Source organism: Micromys minutus, assembly GCF_963924665.1.
Source record: "Micromys minutus genome assembly, chromosome: 23".
NCBI lineage: Eukaryota > Metazoa > Chordata > Mammalia > Rodentia > Muridae > Micromys > Micromys minutus.
In genome coordinates this window covers 43,041,544-43,059,152 of record NC_137958.1, presented here as the reverse complement: position 1 = coordinate 43,059,152, position 17,609 = coordinate 43,041,544, and positions in this window count along the sequence as shown.

The following is a 17,609-nucleotide window of genomic DNA, read 5'->3' as shown; positions in this document are numbered from 1 at the left end:
GATGTTCAGTTAGTGAAGCTCTTTTTGTCCTGTGGACAGTGTCTTTTGTCTTGCAGTAGCTTGTCAGTTTCTGAGGTCTTATCAGTCAATTGTTGATCATAGAGCCTGAGGCATTGGTGTACTCTTTAGCAAATTATCCCCTGCACCAAGCCATTTAAGGCTAATACACATTTTGTGTTCTATGATATTTAATATATCGGTTTTATGTTGAAGTCTTTGATCTACTTGGGCAAGTTTGGTGCAGGGTTATAAACATGGAACTACTTCCACACTGCTACATGCAGACAAACAGTAAGACCAGTTCCTCTGTTAAGATGTTTTCTTTTTTTTTTTTTTCATTCATTGTATGTTTTTGTTTTTTTGTCACAAATCAAATGTTCATAGTTGTGTGGATTTATTTCTGGGTCTTCAGTTCAATGTTGCTGATCAAACTTTTAGTTTCAATACCAATACCATACAGTTTTTATCACTATTGGTCTATAGTTTAGATTGACATCAGGGGAGGTCGAGGTCATCCTTTAGCAGTTCTTTTATTGTTCAGGATTGTTTAAACTATCTTGTTTTCTTTTTTCCTCCATGTGAAGTTGAGAATTCCTCTTTTAAGATCTATAAGAATTGCATTGATACTTTAAAGGGAATTGCATTGATTATGTAGATTGTTTTTCATAAGATAGGGTGGGAGAGGAGATGGGAAAGGGAAAAGGGGAACATGATCAGATATCATGGGGGGACAGAGTGAAGCACTGGGGATCAGCAGAATGAATGGAAACAGGCAACCCAAGGAGGTAGGAGGTAGGAGGACCCTCTAGAATGTATCACAGATTTAGGAGGTGAGAGATTGTCAGGATTCAAAGGGGAGTACTTTCAATGAAATGCCTATCAGTAAGAAAGGGGAATTTGTAGGATAAAACTCCAGTAGAAAGACAGGGCAACAAATGAAGGGATAGAGTTGCCTTCTCACAGTCAAAAACTCTGACCCAGAATTGTTTCTGTCCAAAGAAACTGAAGCATCTAAAGTGGAGAAGAGACTGAAGTCCAGTGACCAGCCCAAATTGGGATCCATCTCAAGGGAAAATTCAAAGTCCTAACACTATTACAGATGTTATCTTGTGCTCACAGCCTAGTTTTGCTGCCTGCAGAGAGGCCCAACTTGCAGATGTACAAGACAGAAACATATATGTAATCCAACCAGTGGACAGAAGTTGAGGACCCCCGTGGTTGAATTATGGAAAGACTGGAGGAAGTTGTGGGGAAATTGTGGAGAAGGGCAACCCCACAGGAAGATCAGCTGTCTCAACTAACCAGGAATCCCAAGATCTCTCAGACCCGGAACCAGGTAACATAAGATAGCTGATATGAGGCCCCCATAGGAATGCAACAGGGGACTCCGGGTCTATCCTGGGTGAAAGAAGATGCATTTAACCCTCAAGAGGCTTGAAGTCTCAGGGAGTGGGAAGCCCTGGCAGGGTGAGGAGATGGAGGAGGAGGGATGAGATGAAGAACTGTTGAGACTGAGGGGGGGATAACAGCTGGACTGTAAACCAAGGTTAATGTTAATTTAAAAAACTAATATGTGACCGAAACACAATATTATTTCATTGCCATTGGTCATTTGCAGGTTTTGAGAGTTTTATGACCCTGAGAACTAAGTTACTAATCACATGAGTTTATCATTATATCTCTGTACCTCCCTGGTGGTTAGGACACATTCTCCTTTGGAAAAACAAGGCACAGTGCAAAGACTTGCCTGTATCTAGGCAATTCTTTGCACATCGTATTAGACTATGGTTCAGTGTGAGACAGACTTTGAGTACTCATTCTTAAAAATATAAAACAACCAAACAAGCAGACAAAACAAACCGACTAGTTATTCTGGTGACTTTTTTCCAATATCTTCTAGAAAAACACATACAGTTTGACTCACCACACCTACCTCAGATGTTTTCCAATGTAATGAGTGTATGTGTCAGTAAGAATCATGTTCCATAATGTGTAGAAGTTTTCTACTGATTTTCCAGATTTAAATAAATTAGTTGCATTCCAACTATAGAATATATATGCATATTATATGGTGCTTTCATTCGATAGATAATTGTGCACTAACAATTATGAGTAACTACTGATGGATACCTTCATGTATGTAGCAGTTGAGCAGTGTGCTGAGTATCTGCATGTTATCATATATAAGGGAAAACTAATCTATGATAATAGAAGCAAAGTGAAAATACTACTTCCAGAGCCTGTGACAGGGAAATGATCCAGGAAGTGATTATATTATACTGAACTATGTGTAAGCTTTGTTTTCTTTTATCCTCTGCCATATATACTTTTTAGGAAGGGAAAAGTCTTAGATATAGATCATTCATTCAAGTTTTGAACACATATCTCATTAAATGATATGTCCTTTAATGTGATTACTAATTTCTTGCTGAGCTAAAAACCGTCATTGAGTACTCTAAATTACCATCTATGTGACTGAGACTGGAGATATAGCCACATAAGTAAGAGTTTGCTGTACAAGTGTGATGACCAGAGTTTGAGTATCCAGAATCCTAACAAGTGTTCAAAAGGCGAGGCATTTTGCCTGCAATTACATCTCCAAAAATCAGAGAAATGGGGTCACTAGAGCCAGTTAGCTGGCAAGATTTTTTTTTAATCTCAGTAAGCCATGGTTTAATTGAGAGGCCTTAGTTCAATTATTAATGTGGATTATATTTATTAGCTCAATTATTAAGTGATGGCAGAGAAATATCAACATAAATCTAAGGGCTATAGAAGTACAAACACGCACACACTCACATACACACACATACACACACACACACATATACACACAGTCACACAAAATAAAGAAAAAAGAATACTCATCTATCTGGGAATCAGTAAATGTATTATTAATATCATGCTCATGTACTTAAATACTTGGACCCTAGATAGTGGGACTGTTGTAGAAGTTAAGAGAAACTTCAATGTGTAAGTCCCAGATGGAGAAAGTGTACCATAGGGGTAACACCTTATAGGTTATAGCATTGTCTGTTTAGGGCGGTCACTAGCTTCCTAATTTAAGCAACAATTACCCTGCACATGCTTCCTGTACTACAGCTACACTGCCATTCCCTTCCCCACCTTCCTGAATTCTTTTTCCAACAAGCCACAGCTAACCTGCAACAAGATTCCTCTTGAAAGTACCTTGCCGTACCATCCAGAACAGAAAAATCTCACCAACAAAAAGTAAAAAGTTACATCTTATAGGCTGTGAAGATGACACAGTAGTTAAGAACATTTGCTTGTCTTCCAAGCATCTATGTTCAATTGCCAGCACCCACATTTTGTGTACCAGACATTTGTAAGTCCAGCTCCAAGTTCTCCGATATGTCTCTTTGGTCCCAATGTCACTGTATACATGTGCTGTGCAGGTATACCTCCAGGCAAAAGAGTCATACATGTACAATTAAGAAACAAACACAAAAACAAAGCTTTATATAATGATAAGCTGTAAATTTAGTTGCTGTCATTCTCTCTTAAGGAGCTATGAAGTGACAAAAATCACTGTCCTCTAGTCATGTTCATTAATAACACTAGGGTGAACTTCTACTTTCTTTGCATAGTGGCTACAAAGAGAGTATACACTTGTTAGACTCTCTGAAACCAGTTCAGATTGTGATATGTATTTGACCAAGCCAGCACAGTCAGTAAACAATTTCTCCAGGGCAGGATTGGGAATTAAAAAGAAAAAAGATAATTAGACAACACTGTAGCATGACCTTAGCCAGTTCTAAGGCAGAGACATGTTTATTTTATCTGACTCTGCTTTTGTACTATTTTAATTATGTGAAAGTAATGAATGTCAGTTCTAGGTTAACAGGGCAAGCATGACAATAAACACAAATAGTCAAGGAACAAGCGAGCTCATAAGCACAAGTAGTCATGGAATACGCAAGACAGTAATTAGTCCCATGATCACTGCTTCTAAGGGTTTATCAGGATGAGCAAGATATCTGAATCTATTTCTCTGTCCTAACAAAAAGTCATATTCCTGCCTGAAACCTAAGTCCTTGTCCTGGCCCAATGGCAAATTTCTGCCAACTATCCCGCAAAGCTCTCTATGTGTTTTCATGGAGTACTTCCTCATTGCTTTTGTTGCAATCTATTTTCATGGGACTCAAAATAAAAAAAAAAAAAATAATGCTACCAAATCCTTCACAAGTTCTTCTATTTTAAAATTCAAATTAATCAGGTCAGAGGAAGCTATGAGTAATCCTTTCTGAATTGTGATCATGAATTTCTGAAAAATAAAGGAAATATATGTATTTAAAGTTTTTGTTTTAAAATTTAAAGACAATAATTAATGTTTTGTCTAAAAATATTTTGAAAAAATGTAATTAAATTTTAAGTCATATTATTATTATTTGGTATCCTCAATATTTTATTCATATGACCTTGTGAAAAATTTAAAGCTAACTATTCCTTTTGGGAGTTCATAGAATTTTCGTCTTTTCTTTTTCTAAGTGTCATTTAATCATACATCTTGTTGGTAGATGATAATTCTCATTAGGGTATAATAGATTCAGTTTTCTTTTCTTTGATTTCTTTTTCCACCTGTGCTCTAGCTTTGATGTTTATAGTCAGAATTGATGCCACTAGTGAAGTTTTATTGTTAAAATTAAAATATTAAATTTGGTTTTCTGTAAGGATCTGATAATTCTTCCTTCAACTCATATATCAACCTTCTTAACCTCTCTTGAGTCATGTCTGATCTTAGTAAACTGGGTTTGCAGGAGATTGACTGAGTCACTGATTTTAATCCTACATCCTACATAATCCTGCCTATGAGTGATTTTCCTTGGGTTTGTGATGCATTATTAGTTATTATGTGGGCTATATGCACAGAACCACATCTTCAATCCAACAGCCCATTAGTGTGTTTGTGTTCTCACAGAGAGGTGGATAGATCTTCCTGCGTGTAGCTACATCTGGAAACAGAGGTGAAAATTAGAAGTCAGCAGGTAGCTTACATTTTAATAGAGAGGGAAGACTTTGTTCTTTTCTCTGTTCATATTTCATGTTATATTTCCAAAATATCCATTTCATATTAAATCAAAGAAAGAGACAGAGAACTGAAGAACATTTTCTAAACTGATCAGGTAATAACTGCCAAAGTTGAGATTTTGATTAATATGCAAACACCTCCAATTCTGTTATATTTTCCACCACCCTCCACGATGCATAACCTCTTGTACCTGTTCTATATAAGTTGAATGTTTCAGAAATAGAAAATGCCTTGAGGAAGATAAAAGTACGTTTTATGAAAACTTTTATTGCTACAAATGGACACCTTGATACACTTTGATATGTTGGGGGGTGTGTATTACTTCAGAAAATAATTTTTAATTGAACAACTTTATTTTAAAAAACAGAGATAAATGTACAGATTTTAAAATCATTTTGCATAAAATTATATGAACACATTTTTGTCAGTACTTGATTTTTTAAAGGTTTGATAGAATGCATTAAAATCTTACTAGTTACAATGAGCATAAAGTACATATAAAACAAGATATAACCTGGAAATAGTCAAAGTTTTCTTGGTGTGTAAAGATTAAGCATAATGTTTTTTAATTTTTTTGGCCTTTGTTTTTCTTAAACTTCATATATTCTGTGAGTCGTTTCTGGGGTGTTCAGAGCTTTCTGGGGTTAGTATCCAATTATCAGTGACTGCATGTTATGTCTATTCTTTTGTGACTGGGTTATCTCACTCAGGATGTTATTCTCCAGATGCATCCATTTCTTAGGAATTTCATAAAGTCATTGTTCTGATAGTTGAGTACTACTGCATTGTGTAAATATACCACGATTTTTGTATCCATTCACCTACTGAAGGACATCGGGGTTCTTTCCAGCTTCTGGCTATTATAAATAGAGTTGCAATGAACATTGTGGTGCATGTATCTTTGTTGTAAGTTGGAGCGTCTCTGGGGTATATACCCAGAAGTGGAATAACTGGGTCTTCGGGTAGTACTATGTCCAATTTTCTGATGAATCACTAGAATGATAACCAGAGTGCTTGTACCAATTCCAACCTCACCAACAGTGGAGAAGGGCTCCTCTTTCTCTGCATCCTTACCAGCATATGCTGTCATCTGAATTTTTGATCTTAGCCAGTCTGACTGTAGTGAGGTGGATTCTCAGGTTTGTTTTGATTTGCATTTCCCTGATGGTTAATGATGTGGAGCACTTCCTTAGATGCTTCTCCACCATTTGATATTCCTCAATTGAGGAATTTGAACTTTTTGTTTAGCTCTGTACCCCATTTTTAATAGGGTTGTTTGATTCTTTGGTGTGTAACTTCTTCAGTTCTTTGTATACCTTGGATATTAGGCCTCTATCAGATGTGGGGTTGGTAAAGATCTTTTCCCAATGTGTTGGCTGCCGTTTTGTTTATTTGATAGTGTCCTTAGCCTTACAGAAACTTTGCAATCTCATTAAGTCCCATTTGTTGATATTTGACTTTAGAGCATGAGCCATTGTTGTTCTGTTCAGGAAATTTTCTCCTGTGCCTATGTGTTCTAAGGTTTTCCCTACTTTCTCTTCTAATAGTTTCAGTGTACCTGGTTTAATGTGGAGATCTTTGATCCACTTGCCCTTGAGCTTTGTACAAGGAGATAAGAAAGGATCTATTTTTATCCTTCTGTATGTTGAGTGCCACTTGGACCAACACCATGTGTTGAAGAGGCTGTCCTTTCTCCATTGAATGTTTACAGCTCCTTTGTCAAAAATCAAATGACCATATACATGAGGGCTCATTTCTGGATCTTCTATTCTATTCCATTTATCTATGTGCCTATCCCTGTACCAGTACCATGCAGTTTTTAGCACAATTTTCTTGTAATATAACCTGAGGTCAGGGATGGTGATTCCTGCAGATTTTTTCTTGTTGTTGAGGAAGGATTTTGCTATTCTACGTGTTTTGTTATTCCAGATAAGGTTACACATTGCTCTTTCCAACTCTGTGAAGAATTGGGTTGGAGTTTTGATAGGTATTGCATTGAATCTTTAGATTGCTTTTGGTAAGATGGCCATTTTCACAGTGTTGAGCCATCCAATCCATGAGCATGGGAGAACTTTCCATTTTCTGAGATCTTCCTCGATTTCCTTCTTACAGCTCAGTCTCACCAGGCCTATGTTCTTGGATCTCAGCTGCTCCCAGTCCAGAAAAAAATCTTTAGATTATTTTAATTTGTGACAAAGTTTAATGTAAAATAAAGATATATCAGTATTTATTATTAAGTCACAGTATCCAGAGGTCAAATGTTCTTGTTGTGAAGATAAATTGATGTTTATTATGTGTGGTAATATTTTTGTCTCAATTTTGAGAAACTAGATTACACATGGTACATGATTAAACAATGACTATTTTATTTCTTCCTCTATTTTACATTTTCTAGTAATTCATTCATTCCATTTATATCTAAATTGCAGGTCAAGTCTTTACCCAGTCCCCCACTGACACATACACTCATTCCAAACCTCTCCTGTTTTCTCCTGAGAAGTGGAACCACCCAAACTTGGCACCTTTAGTTGCTGCATAACTAACTATATATCTATGCCCACTGAGGCCAGACAATACCCCCAGTTAGCTCATCAAGATCTACAGGTAGTCAAGAGAGTCAGGGTTAAACCCAACTGCAGTTGCTGGGAAACCATGTGATAACCATCTACCTGTATGCAGGCTGTCTAGGTCTATCTCATGTAGACTCATTGATTCATAGTCCAATAACTGGGAGCACCCAAGGGTCAAGATTAGTTGATTATGTTGGTCTTCTTGTGGCATTCATATCTTCAGTTCTTCCAACTTTTTCAGAAGACCTCCATCTGTCTAATGTTTAGTTGTGGGTCTCTGCATCTTATTTTCATTGACAGTTGTAGGAAGCCATTCAGGGGACATTTATGCTAGGCTCCTGTCTGCAAAAATAACAGAATATTATTAATAATGTCAGGGTTTGGTTCCTTCTCATGGAATAGATCTCAAGTTGGGCTATTTATTGGTTAGCCATTCCCCTATTCTCTGCTCTATTTCTGTTCCTATACTTCTTGTGGACAGGATAAAATTGGGGTTAAGGCTTTTATGGGTAGATTGTGTCTTTTCCCTCCACTGGTAGTGCTGTTTTGCACTTCAGACTCCATGTCCCCCATTGCTAGGAGTCTCAGCTCAGTCACCCTCATGGACTCACTGGACCACCATCCAAGGTCTCTAACAATGTTTAGAGATGCCCAGCAAAGATTTCTATTTAATATTGTAACCCTCTCTTTCTGGCTTTTCCTAATCTGATTCATACCAGATTCTCCTCCCCATTCCTCTTCCACTCAGTTCTCTACGGTGATCCACCTACAATGATAATTTTATTTTCCCTTCTGAGTGAGATTCGGGCATCTTTTCTTTGGCTTCTTTCAGTCTTTGGATTTTGGTATGGTTATCCTGTAGTTCATGGCTATTATCCACTTATAAGTGAGTGTATTCCATGCATATTCTGAGGCTCTTGGTTATCTTACTCAGGATGACCTTTTCTGGTTCTATTCCTTTGCTTGCAAAACTTATGATGTTCTTGTTTTTAATAGCCTAATAGCATCCCATTGTGTAAATGAGCCTCAGTTCCTTTATTTATTCTTCAGTTGAAAGGCATCATGGAGGTGGGGGTTTCACTTTTCTTGCCATTATAAATAAAATTGCAAAGAATGTTTGGACCATGTTGCTTGTGGTATGCTGGAATACCTTTTGAGTATATGCCCAGGAGTGGGATAGCTGGCTCTTGAGGTAGAATCATTGCCAGTATTCCGAGAAACTTCCAAGTTGATTTTCAGAGTGGATATATAAGTTTTCATTCCTTCCAACAATGGAGGACTGTGCCCCTTGCTCCACCTTCTTGCCAGCAGGGACTATCAATTGTGTTTTTAATATGATGGGTGTAAGGTAGAATATCAGAGTCCTAATGATTTTCATTTCCCTCATGGCTAAAGACCCTGAATATATATAATTTTTAGTTTTCTAATTAATTAATATTTTATTTGCCTACATTTCAAATGTTGTCAAATTTCCAGGTCTCCCCTCTGCAACTCCCCATCCCACCTCCCTTTTTTTTGCCTCTAAGATGGTGCTCCCTACCCACCCATCCACTCCTATTTCACTCCCTCTGCACTGGGGGGCAACAAGACTCCACAGAACCTAGGGCCTCCCCTCACATTGATGCCAGACAAGTCAATCATCTGCTACATATGTAACTAGAACCATAGACCCATCCACGTATGCTCCCTGGTTGGTTGTTTAGTTCCTGGAAGCTTTGGAGGTGAGTCTGTTTAGTTGATATTATTGTTCTTCCTATGGAATTGCAATCTGCTTCCAATCCTTCAGTCCTTCTCCTAACTCTTCCTTTGGGTTTCCTGGGCTCAGTCAGATTGTAAGTTGGTTACAACCACTTTGGAAATCAATTTGGTGGCTCCTCAGATAATTGGGAATAGTTGTACCTGAAGACCCAGCTATACCATTACTGGGCATATACCCAAAAAGATGCTCTAATACACAATAAGGACATATGTTCCACTATGTTCATAGCAGCTTTATCTATAATAGCCATAAGCTGAAAAAACCCAGATGTCCCTCAACAGAAAATTGAATGCAGAAATGGTGGTATATTTACATAATATGTGCTACTCAGTTTACTAAAAACAATGACTTGCTGAAAATTGCAGGCAAATGGATGGAACTAGAAAATATCATTCTGAGTGAGGTATCCAAACAAAAAGATACACCTAGTATGTACTCATTGATAAGTGGATATTAGCTCAAAACTCAGATGACAGCAGATGCTGGCGAGGCTGCGAAGAAAGAGGAACACTTCTCCACTGTTGGTGGGGATGCAAACTAATACAACCACTCTGGAAATCAGTCTGGCTATACCTCAGAAAATTGGATATAGACCCAGCTATTCCACTTCTGGGCATATACCCCAGAGACACTTTAATACACAACAAAGATATATGCACCACAATGTTCATAGCAGCTCTATTTATAATAGCCAGAAGCTGGAAAGAACCCAGATGTCCTTCAGAAGATGAATGGATACAAAAATTGTGGTACATTTACACAATGGAATACTACTCAGCCACCAGAAACAATGACTTAACCAAATTCTTAAGAAAATGGCTGCATCTAGAGAATATCATCCTGAGTGAGATAACCCAGTCACAAAAGAACAGACATAATATGCAGTCACTGATATTGTGATGCTAACCCCAGAGGCTTGCACTCCCCCAGAAACAACTCACAGACTGTATGAAGTCCAGAAATAAAGAAAAAAAAACAAAAAAAATTACAAAACAAGAAGACTTTGACTATCTCCATGTTGCGTTTTGTTTTGCATGTACTTTACACTCATTGTAACAATTAGGTTTTCAATGCATACTGCCAAGCCTTTGAAAAAATCAAGTACTGACTAAAAAATATATTCATATAGTTTTATGAAAAAATTATTTTAAAATCTGAAAAAACAGTACTGACAAAAATGTATAATTTTAAGCAAAACATGTTTAAAATCTGTACATTTATCTTTGTTTTGTAAAATAAAGTAGTTTTTTTTAAAAAACAAGTCTATGTAGACATAAAAAAAAAAAAAAAAAAAAAAAAAAAAAAGCTCAGAATACCCAGGATGCAACTCACAGATTATATGAAGCTTAACATGAAGGAAGACCAAAGTGTGGCTAGTTCATTCCTACTTAGCACAAGAAACAAAATAATCACAGAAGGAGGGAGGGAGGAGCATGTGAGGGAAAGAGGAGAAAGAAGGAAAAGGTGGGGGCAGTATCACGTGTGGGAAGAGACAGGAGTGAATTCCATAGTGTCAGAAGAATACATAGAAATATCCAGCAGTGTGGGTGTGGAATGATAGGGGTAGCAACTAGAAAGTCCCCGACATCAGAGAATCCAATCGTTCCCAGGAACCAAAGGGGATGACATTAGCTAAAATACACAATAGAGTGAAAATAAAACCTGAAGAGACCACCTCCAATTAATAGGAATGGCTCACAGTTGAGGGAGAGGGCCATCTATCCATCTCAAAAATTTTAAACCAGAATTTTTCCTGTTTAAAATAGATACAGGGATAAAAACATAAGCAGAGACTGAAAGAAAGGGCATCCTAGGGATCCATCCAATCTGCAGACACTTGTTGAGACCAGGATGTGCTTGCAGACAAGAGCCTAGTTCTCTGAGAGCTTCTGTCAGCATCTCACACAGATGCAGATACTTATATTCTGAATATTTTAAGTGCTTCTTGACCACTCAAGATTCCTCTGTTGAGAATTGTCTGCTTATCTCCTTCCACTGCTTTAAATTTAGGTATGTAGTATGTTGGTATCTAACTTCTTGATTTCTTTATGTATCTTATATCTTATGGCTGGTGGAGATCATTTTCCCAATCTGTGGGATGTGGTTTTTTTCCCTACTGACAGTGTCCTTTGCCCTATAGAAGGTTTCAGTTTTTTGATGTCACATGTATCAACTGTTAATCTTAGTGGCAGTGATATTTGTGTTCTGTTTAAGAAGTTGTCTCCAGTATTAATGCATTGAAAGTTATTCCTACTTTGTTTTTTCCTCATAGATTTAGTGTATCTGGTTTTATGTGGAGGTCTTTGATACACATGGACTTGAGTTCTGTGCAGGGTGATGAATATGGATCTATTTGTATTTTTGACAAGACAATATCCAATTTTTTAAAACCCTATTTAATTAAGATGTTCTTGTTTTTTTCCCCATTGTATGCTTTTGAACTCTTTGTCAAAAGTCAAGTGTCCATCAGAGTGTGGGTTTATTTCTGAGCCATTGATTCAATGCAATGCTGTTTTTATTACGATTTCTCCGTAGTATAGCTTGAGATGAGAGATGGTGATACCTCTAGAGGTTCTTTTGTTGTACAGTATTATTTCAGCCATTGTGGAATTTTTGTTTTCACATAAGAAAGGGGGAATTGCTTTTGGGGGTCTATAAAAACAGTTTTAGAATAATAAAGGCAATTGCTTTGAGTCTGTAGATGGTCATTTTTGTCAGGTGAATCCTACAGATCCATTAGCATTACTATCCGTCTTGCCATTTTCTGAGATCTTCCTCTCTTTTCTCTGAGACTTGAATTTCTTGTCATGCATGTCTTCCACTTGCTTGGCTCAAGTTATAGCAAAGTATTTTCTATTATTGTGGCTATAGTAAAGGGTATTATTTCCCTGATTTCGTGCTCCCTCCATTAATTTTTTTGTATAAAAAAGGCTACAGATTTAGTCCTTTGCTTGGTTGTTTTGCTTTGGTTTTAGTTGACATTTTATCCATCCACTTTGTTGAAGTGTTTATCTGATTATCAGATGTAGGCGTTCTCTGGTAAAAATTCTGTGTCACTTATATATCCTATCATGTCATCTGTGAACTTTGATACTTTGACTTCTTCTCCACTTTGTATTCCCTTGAACACCTTTCTCTGATGTATCATTCTGGCTAGAACTTTAAAGAATATATTGAAAAGGTGGAGAGAACGTAGGTAGTTTTGTACTGTCCCTGGTTTTAGTGGAGTTGCATTAACGTTTTCTTCATTGATGTTGCCTACTGGCTTGCTATATATTGTCATTGTTCTGTTTAGGTACATGCCTTGTATCCCTGATGTCTCCATGATTTCTAACATAAAAGGGTGATACATTTTCTTAAAGGTGTTTTCACCTCTAATAAGAAAACCACAGTTTTTGTTTGGTTTGTTTGTTTTATTTTTTATTTTATTTTATTTTATTTTTTTACTTTCAGTTTGCTTATTGGATTACAGTGATGGATTTCCAGATGGTGAACCATTGCTGCATCTCCAGATGAAGTTTTTGATCATGATAGATGACATTTTGATGTGTTCTAGGATTCATTTTTAACCATAATGTTGAGTATTTTTGCATAAATATGCAGAAGGTAGATTCAGCTGAAATTCTCATTTTTTGATGAATATTTGTGTGGTTTAGGTAACAGGGTTTCTGAAGCCTCATTAAAAAATGGCAGTGTTCCTTCTATTTCCATTTGTGGAATAATTTGAGGAGTATGGGAATTACTTATTATACAAAGATCTGTTAAAATTGTGTGCTAAATTCACTTGGCACTGTCTACTTATTTTATTTATTTATCAGTTCATTGGTTGGTAGACTTTTAATGACTGCTTCTATTACTTTAGGTGTTATTGGTACATTAAGATTCTTGGCCTGATCTTTGTTAACTTTGTTCAATGATATCTATCAAGAAAATAATCCATTTCATTTTGACTTTTGAAGTAAGAGTTAATGACTCTTTACATTTCCTCAGTGTTGTTATATTTCATTTTCACCTCTGATTTTCTTAATTCGAATGTTTTTCTTCGCCTTTCAGTGTGGTTAAAGATTTCTTTATATGGTTAATGTTCTCAAAGAACCAACTTTTAGTTCCTTTGATTCTTTGTTCTCTCTGTTTCTCATTTATTGATCTCAGCAAGGAGTTTTATTATTTCCAGCCATTCATTCTTCTTGGATGTATTTGCTTCATGTTGTTTTAAAGCTTTCAGATGTGCCATTAATTTGATGGTATATGTCTCATGTCTTTTCATGAAAACACTTGAGACATTATTAATTCATCATTTACATTTACATTAAGGATTATTCATTATGTGTGTTTCTCTTATTTTGGTTTTACTAGTGAGAAATTAGTCATTTCTTATGTGTTTTTGAATGTAGTTTGCCTCATTCAGTTGTGGTTTTCCTTCTAGTATTCTCTGTAGGGCTAAATGAATGGAAATCAACTTTAAATTTGAGGGTTTTTTTTTTTTATATATAGAATATCTTGTTTTCTCCATCTATGGTGATAGAAAGTTTCTCTGTGTATAATAATGTTGGTTAACATCTGTGCTCTCTTAGGGTTTATACAACATCTGCCCAGGCCCTTTGTTTCCCTGTTGAAAAGTCAGCTGTAATTCTGGTCTATCTTTATGTGTTACTTGACTTTTACCTTGCTGCTTTTAATATTCTTTCTTTGTACTGTACGTTTAGTTTTTTAAATGTGATGTCATGTGAGGACATTCTTCTCCCATATGTTTCTCTCTCTCTCTCTCTCTCTCTCTCTCTCTCTCTCTCTCTCTCTCTCTCTCTCTCTCTCTCTCTCTCTCAGGTTAGGGAAGTTTTTTTCCCCTATAATTTGGTTGAAGATATTTATAGTCCTTTGAATTAGGAATCTTTGCCCTCTTCTATGCCTATTATTTTAGGTTTGGTCTTTTCATTGTGTTCTGGATTTCCTGGGTGTTTTGGGTTAAGAGCTTTTTGCATTTTGCATCTCCTGATGTTTGAGTCAGTGTTTTCTGTAGTAACTTATTTGCCTGAGATTCTCTTCTGTCTCTTCTATTATGTTGGTGATGCTTGCATCCATGACTCCTAATCTCTTTCCTAGGTTTTTTATCTCCAGTGTTGTCTCTCATTGGAATTTATTTATTGTTTCTATTTCCATTTTTAAATACTAGATAGTTTTGTGCAGTTCCTTCATCTCTTTGGTTGTATTTTCCTGTGTTTCTTTAAGGGACTCACTTGTTTTCTATTAAGGGCTTCTACCTTTTTACCTGTGTTCTCCTGTTTTTTTAAGGGAGTTATTTATGTCCTTTTTAAAGTCCTTCATCATCATGTGATGTGATTTTTGATCAGTCTTGCTTTTCAGGTGTGTTGGGAAACCCAGGGCTTGCTCTAGAGGTGAAACTGGGTTCTGATGATGCTAAGTAGCCTTGGTTACTATTGTTTATTTTCCTGCACTTTCTTCTTGCCATCTGGTTATTTCTGGTAATAGCTGGTTTTGCTGTGTCTGTCTGTATTGTGCTTCCTGTGAGCATGAGAGCCTTTGACATAGGTGTATCAACAATTCTGTATGACAAGCTCTTTTTGGATGGGATTGGAGTGTTGTTAGCTATGATACGTGGTATCTCAGCACCCCATGTCAACCTGTGATCTTCGGTGTGTAAGAAAGAGCTCCTGCTAGATGTGCTTTCTCAAGGTAGGATTGGAGTATGGATAGCTGTGGCACAGGGTCACCCCTGGGGAGTAGATCCATGATGCATACTTCAAAGGAGAGCTTAATATCCCTGCTGCGTTCACAGGATCTGCCACTAATTTTAGCATGCATCAGTTAATACTGCATGCAATCACACTGCTACAGTAATCTAATACTGTTCCTATTTTTTTCTTTTTACATTCACTTACTGTAATTACAAAAATGAATGTATCCATCTTAAGTTATATCCACTTATTGATATATATTTTTATGTGCCCATAAGTACTTGTTTCATTTGGGTGTGGGTGGTTATTAGCAGTATTTGACTTTACTTTGTTTTTCTAATTTCTGGCTTTCAGCATGGAGGTCTTGTGTTTATACATTTATATGAATGCAATGCATTGATGAAACTAAAACAAAGATTTTGACTTTTTTTTCCATAACTGTATGCACAGTTAGCTTTAGAATGCAGCTACTAGTGGATGTGAAGACATTCCGTGAGAAATGCAGGTGGGCTGCAGGAGGAAGTTCACTCACTCTGAATAAACACAGATAATAATGCAATGCACGGCTATAATTATTATATGTATTTACAAAGTAAATGGAACTTAAGAACTTCAAATTATGTGTTTATTTTAGAGTAAGAATAATAAAGAAAGGTGTTATTTTAATTAACAATGTATGATTAGTTGATTAATAACCTACATTCTGAATTTGCTAACACTTTTTAAAGTTACTTTCAGGAAATGCTGATACTATTTGAATTCATAAGAAATTATTCTTTTAGACAAGGTTGAAATTCTGCTCGAAGCAGGTGATCATCCCTGTACATCCTTTGCTTACCTCAGCGGCTTTCACAGAAATCCAGAGTTAGAATCAAGGTCACATTAAGGCTACACCTGCCAGTAGGCACCACACTAGAGGCCCATCAGTGATGCATACTTATTAACATCCCTTATGCATGCTGTAGATGCAATTCATGTATAGGCAATAGCATATCGAGAAAATATTGTATATTGTATGGATACATCACCTGTCAATTTAAAAGCCTGTAGTCTGTGGCTTAGGCAGGAAATATAAGGATATCTGGGAGGAGACAGGATTCTGGGAGAGATCCAGGCAGGAAGATTCACCAGAAAAGAAGCAAGGAGATAGATGTATGGTATCTAAGCACAGGTTAACAGCCACATAACAAAATGTAGGTTACAATGATTAGGTTATCTAAGATATATCTACTCATGGAAAAGCCTATCTATATGACCCAGGAATTTGTAAATGTATTTTGAGTGTGAATCTTATTGCTGTGAGCATGGCACTGGGAGGAAAATTGGGCATAATGTCAACACAACAGTGTCCAGAGCAAACATCACCGAGCAGTACTCATCACACCACTGACAGTTCCCCAATGCTCATGAAGCTCTGGAATCTCCCTATAAAATTACCTGTTAAAACCTGAGTTAATGGAAGCCATTGAATATGTATTGGCAGGTTACAATGTGTTTTCTGCATGTGAAAGTACCTCTTTGATACATGCCCTTTGATGGATATTCTCAGAGTCAACTAGAGGACATATGTAATTAACTAAAATGAAACAGCTGCATACCCTGTGAGAAAATTTTAAATTATTAATTAAGTCATTTTAAGTGGAATGGAAGACCTGCTTTTAATAGAAATTCTTTTTTTTACTAAATTGAACAAATTTATTTTTTTTAAAAAAATAAATGTACAGATTTTAAGCATTTTGCATAAAAGTATATGAATACATTTTTGTCAGTAGTTGATGTTTTTAAAGGTTGGATAGTATGTATTAATATCTTACTGGTTACAATGAGCATAAAGTACATGTAAAACAAGATGTAACCTGGAAATAGTCAAAGTTTTCTTGGTGTGTAAAGATTAAGCACAATGGTTTTTCTTTTTTTTATATTTTTGGCCTTTGTTTTTTCTTGAACTTCATATAGTCTGTGAGTTGTTTCTGGGGTGTTCAGATATTTCTGGGGTTAGTAACCAGTTATTAGTGACTGCACATTATGTCTGTTCTTTTGTGACTGGGTTATCTCACTCAGGATGATATTCTCTAGATGCATCCATTTTCTTAAGAATTTCATAAAATCATTGTTTCTGATAGCTGAGTAGTACTCCATTGTGTAAATGTACCACAGTTTTTGTATCCATCATCTACTGAAGGACATCTGGGTTCTTTCCAGCTTCTGGCTATTATACATAGCGCTGCTATGAACATTGTGGTGCATGTGTCTTTGTTGTATGTTGGAGCTTCTCTGTGGTATATGCCCAGAAGTGGAATAACTGGGTCTTCAGGTAGTACTCTGTCCAATTTTCTGAGAAATAACCAGACTGATTTCCAGAGTGGTTGTATCAGTTCAAAACTTCACCAACAGTGGAGAAGTGTTCCTCTTTCTCTGCATTCTTGCCAGCATCTGCTGTCATGTGATCTTAGCCATTCTGGTTGGTGTGAGGTGGAATCTCAGGGTTGTTTTGATTTGCATTTCCCTAATGGCTAAGGATGTTGAGCACTTCCTTA